At 42.8% G+C, this 13,052-nt stretch overlaps 1 protein-coding gene across 1 annotated transcript in view; it reads right to left on the bottom strand.

The window, feature by feature from the left end:
- Window positions 1–13,052, bottom strand: part of LOC127669705 (zinc finger protein 431-like) — a gene marked incomplete at its 3' end in the record, with an annotated part of 326,640 nt that overhangs the window by 289,827 nt on the left and 23,761 nt on the right. The window lies entirely within an intron of this gene.

Here is a 13,052-nt window from a genome sequence, read left to right as displayed (position 1 = left end):
CTCGCCAGAAAAATAACCTGGAGGCCTCCTTAGAAAGTGCAGGTAGAGAGATGCCATCCATCCTGGCATAGTTTTAGCACCAAGCATCATGCCTTGAGGGTCAACATTGAGGCCCAAGTATCGGAAGCATGGATCCAGACAGAATTCCATGATCAGGACCCTCTCCATACTTCTTCATGGGAGTCATTTGTTATACAATTTGTGACTTGGGTATTCAGGGCTTCTGGTCTAATTAATATCCTCTTATCAGAGATTGCATTCCATGTGTATTCTTTGTGATGGGGTTACCTCACTTAGGATGATATTTTCCAGTTCAAACCATTTGCCTAAAATTTTTGTGAATTCATTGTTTCTAATTGCTGAGTAGTATTCCATTGTGTAAATATACCACATTTTCTGTATCCATTCCTCCTTTGAGGGGGATCTGGGTTCTTTCCAGCTTCTGGATATTATAAACAAGGCTGCTATGAAAATAATGGAGCATGTGCCTTTATTGCATGCTGGGGAATCCTTTGGGTATATGCCCAGGAGAGGTATAGCAGGGTTCTCCGGAAGTAACACAGTGAATTTAATGGACTTTCCTGATTATAATTCATGAAAGGTGAGGATTCTAGTACATTAGCTTTTCCACACCAAAGACACAAACTGGTTAGTCCAAAGCTATTCCATTGTGAATTTTTATATTTTCTACTTACTAACCATGGGGGTGTAACCTGGGCTCAAGAGAAGTCCATAAAGAGTCAGGGAGGAAATATTTCCCAATTTGTATCATTTCAACATTTTACCTCCAGTTTGCTTTTATATGTACAAGAGCTATGAGATTATAGTAACTCAGAGCAAAATATTCTTATGAGACCTTACATTCTCAGACCTCCTCTGACAAACATAGACATAAGAATGATCCCCTGAACTTACTGAATCAGCAGATTGTGTGTCAGACTTATCTCTAATGCAGCCACACAACTCTGAGAATCAGAAACCGGATATTTTTCCAGCTCTAGATTGCTTTAGTCTTTCTGTTGGATGAATTGTTCAGTCTTTTGATAATGGTTTGCTGTATGCAAGCATTTAATCCACAGTTATGAGCCTAGAATCCATGATAGGTCATCTGATGATGAACACTGCATATGGGTGCTTGGGGACTTTGCTACATTTTCTGGTTTCTGTAGCTTCATATTTGTGGGCTCTGAAGCCAAGTTGCATCATGTGCAGTTACTAACAATCATGGAGAGGTCATCTTTGAGGTCATCATAAACATGTGTTGGGAGGCAGCCAAAATGCCTTTCTGCTTAGATAACCAAATCTCTACAGAATGATGGGAGAGCTGAGATACACAGAGCAGGCATTTCAAGCCGGTGCCAAAGTCTTTTCTGTCTCACTGGATTCCAGGTGTGCTCTCTTTCTCTTTGGTCCTCAGCCTGGTCTGTGCATTCTCTATGCCTTCCCACTTTGCGAGTTTACTTGTGCTCCTCTAGCTGCAGAGGCTGCAGTATGACACAAATATCCTCCACCAAACAATTGTTATCAAGAATTAGGAAAATAAATTGGAGAATCTGACCACTCACCTGATATCCAGCGAGAGAAATGAGATCCAAGATTGCCTGGTATTTATCAATGATAAATGGACTGATAAATTGGACTACAGTTCCTTGTTTCAAATCCCCTGGTGTAATTCTTGGGTCTGCAAGGCCCTGCTCATATTATATTTTTCCATGAAACCCTGTCTGTGGTCGCTATTCTTTGTTGTCAACTAGATTAAATCTCCAATTAACCGAAAATCCAATACTTGAGGACACACCTTCACGGGATTTTTGTTTAGTATGTAGAAAATAATAAGTGTCTTTTAAGTTGGAAGACTGGACTTTAACGCAGGTCTTTTTGAGCTTGAAAGACACAGGCCTTTAATCTGAATATGGAGCAAGAAAGCCACAGAATTTTGTTATCGTGATTATCATGAAACAGGGTTTCTTTGTAAGACCACTGGCTATCCTGAAACCCAATTTGTAGACCAGGATACTCACAGATGTCAGCTGCATGATTCACTCCCACAGTGCTTGGATTAAAGGCTTGTGTCACCACACCCAGCAGAAGACACTCATCTTTAATCCAGAGATTGAATCTGGAACACACACCTTTAATTTGGGCCACATCTTCATCCAGAGGCCTATATTAGAACACAGAGGAAGAAAGCTTTCACATTGCCTGCTTGCTCTCTCCTAGATAGCAAATCTTATTACTTCACCAGCTTAGATCTTGCTTGTCTGTGATTCCATCTTCTACAGAAGACCAGCAGAGACTTCCAGCCTCAGGAACTGAGAACTTCTGGATTCTTGGACTTTGCTTCCTATACGGCTGTTGTGGAATATGGCAGACTGCATCCTGTAAGTCATTCTAATATATCCCCTTTCAGGAAAGACAGAGTGATTGAGAGATCATTCTATGTGATCTTTTACTCTTTAAAGTAGGCTCCCCAAGGAGATTTGCTGGCCCATGAGCACTTTACCCTTTGCCTGTCTCATCAATCGCCTATAATGTTAAATCTAGATAATTGCACCCAGAGTGATAGGATCTTAATTTAAGAAGCTTCTGCTCCAATTTTTTTCCTGCTTCTTTTGTCTTTTGAGCCTAGGCCAGAGGACTAAATTGTGTTTTTTTAAAGAAGTTTTCAGGCAGTCTTAGGAAATCTGGTTCTCATGTGTGCTGGGTCATAAGATAACTACCACACAGGAAGCAACCTTGAGAACTTTGAGAAACCCCTCTACTGAGTAAACGTGGATGCAATTCTTCTGAAAGTATAGAGATTCAACACACTCCAGAGATACTTAGAAATGACAGAAAACAAAGAGGACCTGAAAAAATGAAATTGATTCTTGTTCACATTTCTTGTATACTGGCACATGGGCACCAGGGTTTTCATCTAGGATTTCTTCCATGCCTTCTAGAAATGGGTTCGCAAAGGATCTCACTACAGCCTCCCTGGCAAAGTCTGGTTACATTTGAAAAGTAAAGCACATAGAAACCAAATCATCTATGTTGTTTGTAATCAAGGTCTGATTTAGCCTCAGCCTGCTGACAGCACAGCATCACATCTACTGCACACTCACAATCAGATATCACACATTTTGGTCTGTGTTTTGGTGCATGGAGTCCAGATCTTGGGTATGCACAGAATCCCCCTGCAGCCTGCCTGGCAGGGTCTGATCTCACTGGCAAAACGATAGCACCAAGAAACAAAATCACCTGTGAGGCTTGAAATCCTTATGAGATTTCAACGTGGAGCTGTTGACAGCCTAATGGAATTTAGCTAGGCTGTAAGTCTCAAGTTGAAGTAGTTAGTGGCTCGCAGCTCACAGCCAAGAAACATTTAACCTTCTGGCCAGACTCATTTCCTAGCCAGGCTCCTTCTCTGGTGAGAAGAATAGAGACCACAGAGTGTATTTCTCTTTGTAACGAGGGCTGTTCTGAAAATCGCCTTTACTTGATTACATCACGAATTATGCAAAATCCAAAATTTAAGGACCCAACTTCAAGGGATTTGTTGTTTAATTTGTAGAGGGTAATCAGGTTCTTTGAAGTAGGAACACTCCAATTCAATGCAAATCTCTTTGAGATTGAAAGACACAGGCCTTTAATCTGGATATGGAGCAAGAAAGCCACATAACTGTGGCAATGCGATTGTTAATGTTTCTATGAGCCAGGGTTTGTGGGCAAAACCACTGGCTGTATAAGAACGCAATTTGTAGACCAGGCTACACACAGAGATCCACTTCTATGATTCACTCTTGTAGTGCTTGGATTAAAGGCATGAGTCACCACACCCAGCAGAAGACACTCGCCTTTAATCCAGAGATTGAATCTGGAACACACACCTTTAATTTGGGCCACACCTTCATCTTGGGGCCTATATAAGAACACAGAGGAAAAAAGATTTTACATTGACTGCTTTTTCTCTCCTAGCTAGTAAGGCTTATGACTTCCCTGGCATTAGAGCTTAGTTGTCTGTGATTCCATCTTCTACTGAAGACCTGCTGAGACATCCAGCCTCAAGGACTGAGACCTTCTGGATTCTTGGACTTTGCGTCCCATCCAGTTGTTAGGGGATTATATTAGAATGACATACATGATGCTGTCTGCCTTATTCCACAACAGCATCATGTAAGTCATTCTAATATAATCCCCTATCAGGAAAGAGAGTGAGTGAGAGATCATTCTATGTGATCATATACTCTTAAAAACAGGCAGCTCAAGTAGATTTACTGACCCATGAGCACTTTCCCCATTGCCTGTCTCATCAGTCCACTATAATTTTAACTCTAGACAATTGCAATCAGAGGGATAGGATCTTAATTTGAGAAGCTTCACTCCTTTCTTGATTGCTTGTTTGGATATTTTAGCCTAGGTTATAATCTGTAGCCCTAGCTGTCTTGAAACTAGGTCTGACTATCAGGTTGGCCTTGAGATCAGAGACCCAACTGCTTCTATTACTATCCCCAATCTGCTTCTTTCCTATAGGTGCTGAGATTAAAGCATTGCATCGCGAAACTGGGCAGAATTTTGCGTGTCTTAGGCAATGCAAATAGATGCTATTATTGTGGGTTTAACATCCAATATTCCACAGTGTCATCCTCAGGAGGGTATAATTAACTAACAGGAGAGTTCTCTGTATTTGAAGGTCAAGGACTTACCCTCAGCATTCCATGGATAACCTGAAGGTTCTGAGGGAGTATCTTCTCAGTTTTGTCAAAAATACTGCAGATTCCGAAGAGCATGGACTGCCGAGTGCACATGATTTGCCAGCTGTGAGTCCAAGATCTTCCATGTCCCTGCCTCTTTCTTTCTGTGAATAGCCAAACCACAGCTTTGATGATGGCTGGATTGTTGATTGGGATCTATACTCCTTTTACTATATATTTGAGAGCTTGGACAACCTGACGTACAGCAGCAGATTGAATTGTGCCATGAAGGGCACAGAGGTCTTCCAGACTGAGAGTCAGAGGGAGCCACAAGTGCCCTCAAGGGATGTGGACAATGAAAAAAACATAGGTATACCAGAGCCTGACCAACCCTCGACAAGTTTGCTCAGGGAGAAAGGCCTGGCCTTGAGACCTGTGGTGGTGGAGGCAGCACTGACCAGGATCCTGCTTCTGACATTTCCAGGAACCTAGGCTACTGGGCATGGCTTCAAAGGGCTTTCGGCCAGAAGAGTAAGAAGTGAATAAAATTAACCAAGTACTCTGTTTGGGGCTCAGGAACCCTGTTGCCGGCTAAGACTTCCAATTAGGAGATCTTCTGTCAGCTCCTGTATCACAGCAAAGGCCCTCACAAGGCAACTATGTCTTTGCAGCCAGCTATTTCATGTTTGCTATTTTACAGGTTTCTTAATAAAAGTGTTGAAATGCTGGAAATTTGTGTTCTTCTTTATATGGACCTAGGGAAAAATGAACTGTGGTGTGGATACAGATCATGATACACTGATCTCTCAACCAGGCACCCCAACTAGATTTGTTGGCCCATTATCCCTCTTCCTTTGCCTGTCTAATCAGTTGCCTATTATGTTTAACACTAGACAACTGCATCCAGAGTCAGAGGATTTTACTTTGAGAACATTCAGTCTTTTGTTTTGTTTTCTGGTTTTGTTTTTTGAGCCTTGGTCACAGTACTAGATGGTGTTTTTTTTAAAGAATTTTTAAGACTTTCTTAAGCTACCTGGTTCTCAGGTGTGCTGGGCCATAAGATAACCAGCACACAGTGAGTAACCTTGAGAACTTTGAGAAACCCCTGTGCTGAATCAACGTGGATGACAACTGTGTAGAGATACAACATACCCCTTAGAAACAATGGTGATCAGAAAGGACCTGAAAACAAAATGAAATTGGGTCTGGATCACATTTCTCATATATTTGCACATAAACACCAGAGGTTCTGTCCAGTGTTTCCTCTACTCTTTCTGGACTCTAGGTTTTGCAAAGAATCCTAATACAGCCTGGCAAAGTCTGGTTCCTTTTGAAAAGTAAAGCAGCTATAAACAAAATCAACTATATTGTTGGCAATCAAGGTATGATTTAGGCTCAGCCTGATGACAGCACAACATCACATCTTCTGCACACAAACACTCTGATGCCAAGCATTTTGTTCGGTGTCTAGGCACATGGGGTTAACACAAAATCCCACTGCGGCCTGCCTGGCAGTGTCTGATCCTGTCAATAAAAGAAAAACACTTAGAAACATAAATCATGTATAAGGTGTGAAATCGCTAACAGATTTCAACTCAGAGGTTACTGACAACATAGTGGAAATTGCATAGGCAGCAAGTCTCAAATACTCATGGATAAAGATGACCAGGGGTAACTTGACAGTGCACAGTGCTAGCTCCTGCGCACCATCTGTTGGAAGCAGTCACAGGCTTGGAGCTTGGAGCCAAGAAACATTCATGCTTCTGGCCAGACTTATTCATTGGCCAGGCTCTTTTTCTAACTACCACCAGTGTGGTCATGAGATGCCAAATCATTTAACTTCGGATCCAATTTAGAAAAACTGACCTGTGCTTAAACACAGGTATAGTAACAGGCTTGTACCTAACATTAGTTTCCACATTGCCCCCTCCCCCAACAAAACCCTGTCTCCAGGTTAATCCCCAACAAGACCAGCATTTCCAGGTTACACCTTCCGCAAGACCTGCATCTCCTTGTCATTCCCTCAACAAACCCATTCCCCAGGTTACAAGCCAACCCCTTGCCTAACCTCCACCAACGCAGAGGAAAAGAGAAATTAAGTTTATGATATGACTCCCAGTACCAGGCAACTTGTTAAAGGCCACAGAAGCTTTCCAATTAGATGCTTACACCTGGACTCCCTGCTTACAGCTTTCTATAAAACTTTGCCCTGAGAAACATACATGATTTCCCTTCCAAAACACACGCACGCACACACACACACACACACACACACACACACACACACACATACTCACACACACACACACACACACACACACACACACACACACACACACAAACTGTCCTGAGGGGAGGTGGTGTGAGGCAGGGATGACTGCAAGCTTGCTGGAATAAATACTCTGCTGTGAGGTGCATCAATCGGTTCCTGTCTGTGTTTTGGAGATCACTAACATCTCCCTGACACTACAGACAAAGGAGTAGGCAGATTAATTATGGACTTAACTAGGATCACAAAGCAGGGCCCAAACCTTGCATGTGTGAGTGAGAATCCATCAGTTAGCATCTTCTGGCATGTTACACACTGGACAAGTGTTCACCGGGAAGATAGCCATGGAGTGTCTGCATAAACGAAGCCAAGCTCGAGAAAGTCAGCTCAGAGAGCAGAGCTTTGATGTCCTGCACAGTGCTGTCCTAGAAAAGCCTCTTCACAAGGAAAGAAATGCAGCTCCAGTTGAGATTCTGGCAGAGAGCAGTTTTGTAGGCCTCCAGAGGTGGGCAATGAGGCCGTTAGGCAGCTGATTCTGTACAAGTGCAGAGCCTAAAGGGTGCCTTTGTCAAAGACAGCTTTACCATATATTCAACAATGGAAAGAAAGTGGACAAATTTTCAGCATTTAGAAACAACAGGGTGCAAAGATTGTTGTAACTCAACAGACCCCCAGGGATTGAGCTCAGGTGCACAACCCCTCAGCACACAGCTTGATGAAAGATTGATGTAAGAGCATGAGGTTTATTTTTCCATGTACTTGGGGTCACTCACCCTCGCAGGGAGAGTTCCCCATGAACACAGAAAGCAGACATCCACATACCCACTGTAGTTCAGGGAAGCCTGGAGCCCAGCTATCCCAGGAGATCCCTGCCTGCCTTCTGTGCAGACAGAGACTACAGGATGTAAAAGTTATGTTTATTCATTTCAAAGGCAGGGCATAAAATGTGAGACAGACAGAGAGGCTGGGTAGTGGGGTGTGGAGAGGAGAGTCTGTGTCCTGAATCTTCATCTCTACACTTAGCTATACCCCCTAACCACCTCTCTCCTGGGAATACAGGATTAGCAACTGCTCATGATGCCAGCAAAAGAAAGTGCACTTATCAGGGCTTCCAGGCAGAATATGTTGACATGTGCCTTTAATCTCAGAACCAGGGAGGCAGAGGCAGGAAGATCTTTGGTTGGTCACTTTAGTCTACAAAGCAATTTTCAGAACAGCCATGGTTAAACAGAGAAATACACTCTGTGATCTCTATTCTGTGTTGTCAACTTGATTACATCTTGAATTATGCAAAATACAAAACATAAGGACACACCTGCAATGGATTTTTTGTTTAATTTGTAGAAGGTAATCAGGGTCTTTGAAGTAGGAACACTATCGTTAAATGCATGTCTCTGTGTCCTTGAAAGACACAGGCCTTTAATCTGGATAAGGAGCAAGAAAGCCACATAACTGTGTCATTGTGATTTTTACTGATTCTATGAGCCAGGGTTTGTCTGCAATACCACTGGCTGTATAGGAATGCACGTTGTAGACCAGGCTACACACAGAGATCCAGCTTCCTGATTCACTCTTTTAGTGCTTGGATTAAAGGCATGTGTCACCACACCCGGCAGAAGACACTCACCTTTAATCCAGAGATTGAATCTGGAACACACACCTTTAATTTGGGCCACCCATTCATCTTGAGTCCTACATAAGAACACAGAGAAAGCAAGTTTTCACATTGCCTGCTTGCTCTCTCCTAGCTAGCAGGTCTTATGACTTCGCTAGCATTAGAGCTTACTTCTCTGTGATTCCATCTTCTACTGAGGACCAGTTGAGACATCCTGCCTCAGGGACTGAGATCTTCTGGATTCTTGGACTTTGCATCCTATCCAGTTCTTGTGGAATAAGACAGACTGCATCCTGGAGGTCAATCTAATATACCGCCCTATCAGGAAAGAGAGAGTGAGTGACAGATCATTTTATGTGATCTTTTGCTCTCAGCACACCAAATAGAGTCCCTGACCCGTGAGCACTTTCCCCATTGCCGGTCTAATCAGTTGCCTATAATGTTTAACTCTAGACAATTGTGTGATGTTGAAAGATTTTTCCTATCCATTCACATTGAGGTGGTGAGAGGCTAGTTATTAGAAGGGAGTGAGGAGGAGGATCTAGGGAAAGAGACACAGGGAGATGCATGCAGGAGCCATGAGTGGGAGAGGATAGAGATATAGCGTGGTAAGATGGAATCAGAGGTAAATATATCTAAATGTTAGGACTATTGCGGTAGAAATTTTACTATCATAGATGGCTTTGTTATTACCTTATTGACATCTTGAACTTTTAAAAATATATTTAAATGTAATTTGCAAATTAATTATTTAAGTGTTGAGAGTCTGTTCTTCTGGCTCCTTGATTGGGGAACAGCAGAGCTGGTGTCCTACAGGTAGTGTGACATATGTGAAATGTGGAGCCCTTGCATATGGCAGAAAGAGAACTCAGCAGAGATGCTAAGAAAGCTAGTTGGAAGAGATTGCCTGTGAGTCAAAAATGAGAGCACCTCTGAAGGAGACACTGTGGAGACATGGTAAGTATCATATGAGGCAAGAGTGGCCAAAAAGTTTGGGCCCAAAGTGGCCCAGACTGCTCTAGAGAGTCTGAGGCAGGGACCAGATTCTTGATAGCCTGGCTTAACCCTACCAAAGAGCTAGATTGCTGCCTCTGCCAAGGACCTCACTGAGCAGACTGGCTGTTTCTCTTGCAGTTATTGTGGGTGAGGAATGTATTGGCTCATTTTTAAATCAAATACCATTACAGCATCCAGAGTGATAACATTTTATGTTGAGAAGCTTCACTCGTTTTGTGTTTGCATGTTTTATTCTTTGAGCCTAGGTTATCCTGTATAGCCCTAGCTGTCCTGAAAGTAGGTCTGTCTACCAGGCTGGCCTTGAGATCAGAGATCCACATGCCTCTGCTTCTATCTCCAATCTGCTTCATTCCTATAGGTGCTGAGATTAAAGTTTTACACCACCAGACTGGGCAGAATCTTGTCTCCTTAGGCAATGCAAATACATGCTAGTATTGTGGATTTAACACCCAATTCAACCACAGTGCAATGCTTGGGATGGTATAATTAACTAACTGGAGACTTCTCTATATCAGAAGGTCAAGAACTTACCCTCAGCATTTCATGGATAACCTGAAGGTTCTGAAGGAGTACCTTCTCCATTTTGTCAAAAATACAGCAGATTCTGAAGAGCATGGACTGCTGAGTGCATGTGATTTGCCAGCTGTGAGTTAAGGATCTTCCACATCTCAGCAACTTTCTTTCTGTGGAGAGCCAAATCACAGCTTTGATGATGGCTGGATTGTTGATTGGACTCTTCACCACTTTTACTATGTATTTGAGAGCTTGGACAACCTGAAATACAGCAGCAAATTGAATTGTGCCATGAAGGGCACAGAGGTCTTCCAGACTGAGAGTCAGATGGGATCACAAGTGTCCTCAAGAGATGTAAACAACAACAAAAACAAAGGTATAGCAGAGCCAGACAACCCTCGACATGTTTGTTGTGGGAGAAAGGCCTGGAACTTGAGACCTGTGATGGTGGAGGCTGCACTGACCAGGATCCTACTTCTGACATTTCCAGGAACCTAGGCTATTGGGCATGGCTTCAAAGGGATTTCGGCCAGAAGAAGAAGAAGTGAAAAAATTTACCCAGAACTTAGTTTGGGGCCCAGGAACCCTGATGCCTGGTAAGACTTGCAATCAGGGGATCGTCTGTCAGCTCCTGTAAGGCACTCACAAGGCCACTATGTCTTTACATCCAGCTATTTCATGTTTGTTATTTTACAGGTTTCTTAATAAAAGTTTTGAAATGCTGAAAATTTGTGTACTTCTTTATATGGACCTAGGGAAAAAATGAACTGTGGTGTGGATACAGATCAGGATACACTGATCTCTCAACCAGGGACCCCAAATAGATTTGTTGACATATTATCCCTTTTCCTTTGCCTGTCTAATCAGTTGCCTATTATGTTTAACACTAGACAACTGCATCCAGAGTCAGAGGATTTTATTTTGAGAACTTTCAGGCTTTTGTTTTGTTTTCTTATTTTGCTTTTTGAGCCTTGGTCACAGTACTAAATGGTGTTTTATTTTAAGAAATTTTAAGACTTTCTTAAGATACCTGGTTCTCAGGTGTCCTGGGCCATAAGATAATCAGCACACAGGGAGTAACTTTGAGAACTTTGACAAACCCCTGTGCTGAATCAACGTGGATGACAACTTTGTAGAGATACAACATACCCTTTAGAAGCAATAGTAATCAGAGAGGACCTGAAAACAAAATGAAATTGTGTCTGGATCACATTTCTCATATATTTGTACATAGGCACCAGTGGTTCTGTCCAGTGTTTCCTCCACTCTTTCTGGACTCTAGGTTTTTGCAAAGGATCCTACTACAGCCTGGCAAAGTCTGGTTCATTTTGAAAAGTAAAATACCTAGAAACAAAATTAACTATGTTGTCTGCGATCAAGGTATGATTTAGGCTCAGTCTGCTGACAGCACAGCATCATATCTCCTGCACACACACACACTCTAATGCCAAGCATATTGTTCGGTGTCTAGGCACATGGGGTCTAGACCTTGGGTTCGCACAAAATCCCACTGTGGCTTGCCTGGCAGTGTCTGATCCTGTCAATAAAATGAAAGCACCTAGAAACAAAATCATGTATAAAGTTTGAAAACTTCTGAGTTCAAACTAACAGATTTCAACTCAGAGGTTGTTGACAACCTAGTAGAAATTTCATAGGCAGCAAGTCTCAAATACTCATGGATAAAGATGACCAGGGGGAACTGTGACAGTACACAGTGCTAGCTCCTGCATGCCCCCTTCTGGAAGCAGTCACAGACTTGGAGCTTGGGGCCAAGACACATTCATGATTCTAGCCAGACTTATTCATTGGCCAGGCTCTTTTTCTAACTACCACCAGTGTGGCCATGAGATGCCAAATCATTTAAGTTCAGATCCAATTTAGAGAACCTGACCTGTGCTTAAACACAGGTATAGTAACAGGCTTGTAACTAACATTAGTTTCCACATTGCCCCTCCAACAAAACCCTGTCTCCAGGCTAATCCCCCAAAAACCAGCATTTCAGGTTACACTTTCTACAAGACCTGCTACTTCAGGTCATTCCCCCAACAAACCCACACCCCCAGGTTACAAGCCAACCCCTTGCCTAACCTTCACCAATGCAGAGGAAAACAGAAATTAAGTTTATGATATGACTCCCAGCACCAGACAACTTGTTAAAGGCCTTAAAAGCTTTCCAATTAGATGTTTACACAGGAACTCCCTGCTTACAGCTTTCTATAAAGCCTTGCCCTGATAGACATATTGGGTTCCCCCAAGAACAGGAAAACTGTCCTGAGTGAAGTGGTGCATGTCGGGAATGACTGCAAACTAGCTGCAATAAATACCCTGCTGTGAGTTGCATCAATCTGCTTCTGTCTGTGTTTTGGATATCACTAATATCTCCCTGGCACTAGACAAAGGAGTAAGCAGATTAATTATGGACTTAACCAGGATTGCAAAGCTGGCCCCAAACACTGCGCGTGTGAGTGAGAAGCCATCAGTTAGCATCTTCTGGCATTTTATAGACTGGACAGGTGTTCACCAGGAAGATAGCCATGTGGTGACTGCAGAAATGAAGTCAAGCTTGGGAAAGACAGCTCAGTGAGCAGAGCTTTGATGTCCTGCACAGTGCTGTCCTGGAAAAGCATCTTCACAAGGAAATAAATGCAGCTCCATTTGAGATTCTGGCAGAGAACAGTTTTGTAGACCTCCAGAGGTGGGCAGCGAGGCCATTAGGCAGCTGATTCTGTACAAGTGCAGAGCCTAAAGGGTGCCTTTGTCAAAGACAGCTTTACCATGTATTCAACAATGGAAAGAAAGTGGACAAGTTTCAGCATTTGGAAACAACAGGGTGCAAAGATTTTTGGAACTCAACAGACCCCACAGGGTCTTAGATCAGGTGCTCAACCTCTCAGCACACAGCTTGATGAAAGATTGGTGCAAGAGGTTTATTGTTCCATGTACTTGGTGTCACGCATCCTCACAT

This window comes from Apodemus sylvaticus, chromosome 19 (assembly GCF_947179515.1).
Source record: "Apodemus sylvaticus chromosome 19, mApoSyl1.1, whole genome shotgun sequence".
Classification (NCBI taxonomy): domain Eukaryota; kingdom Metazoa; phylum Chordata; class Mammalia; order Rodentia; family Muridae; genus Apodemus; species Apodemus sylvaticus.
This window is presented reverse-complemented; position numbering and strand designations above follow the sequence as displayed.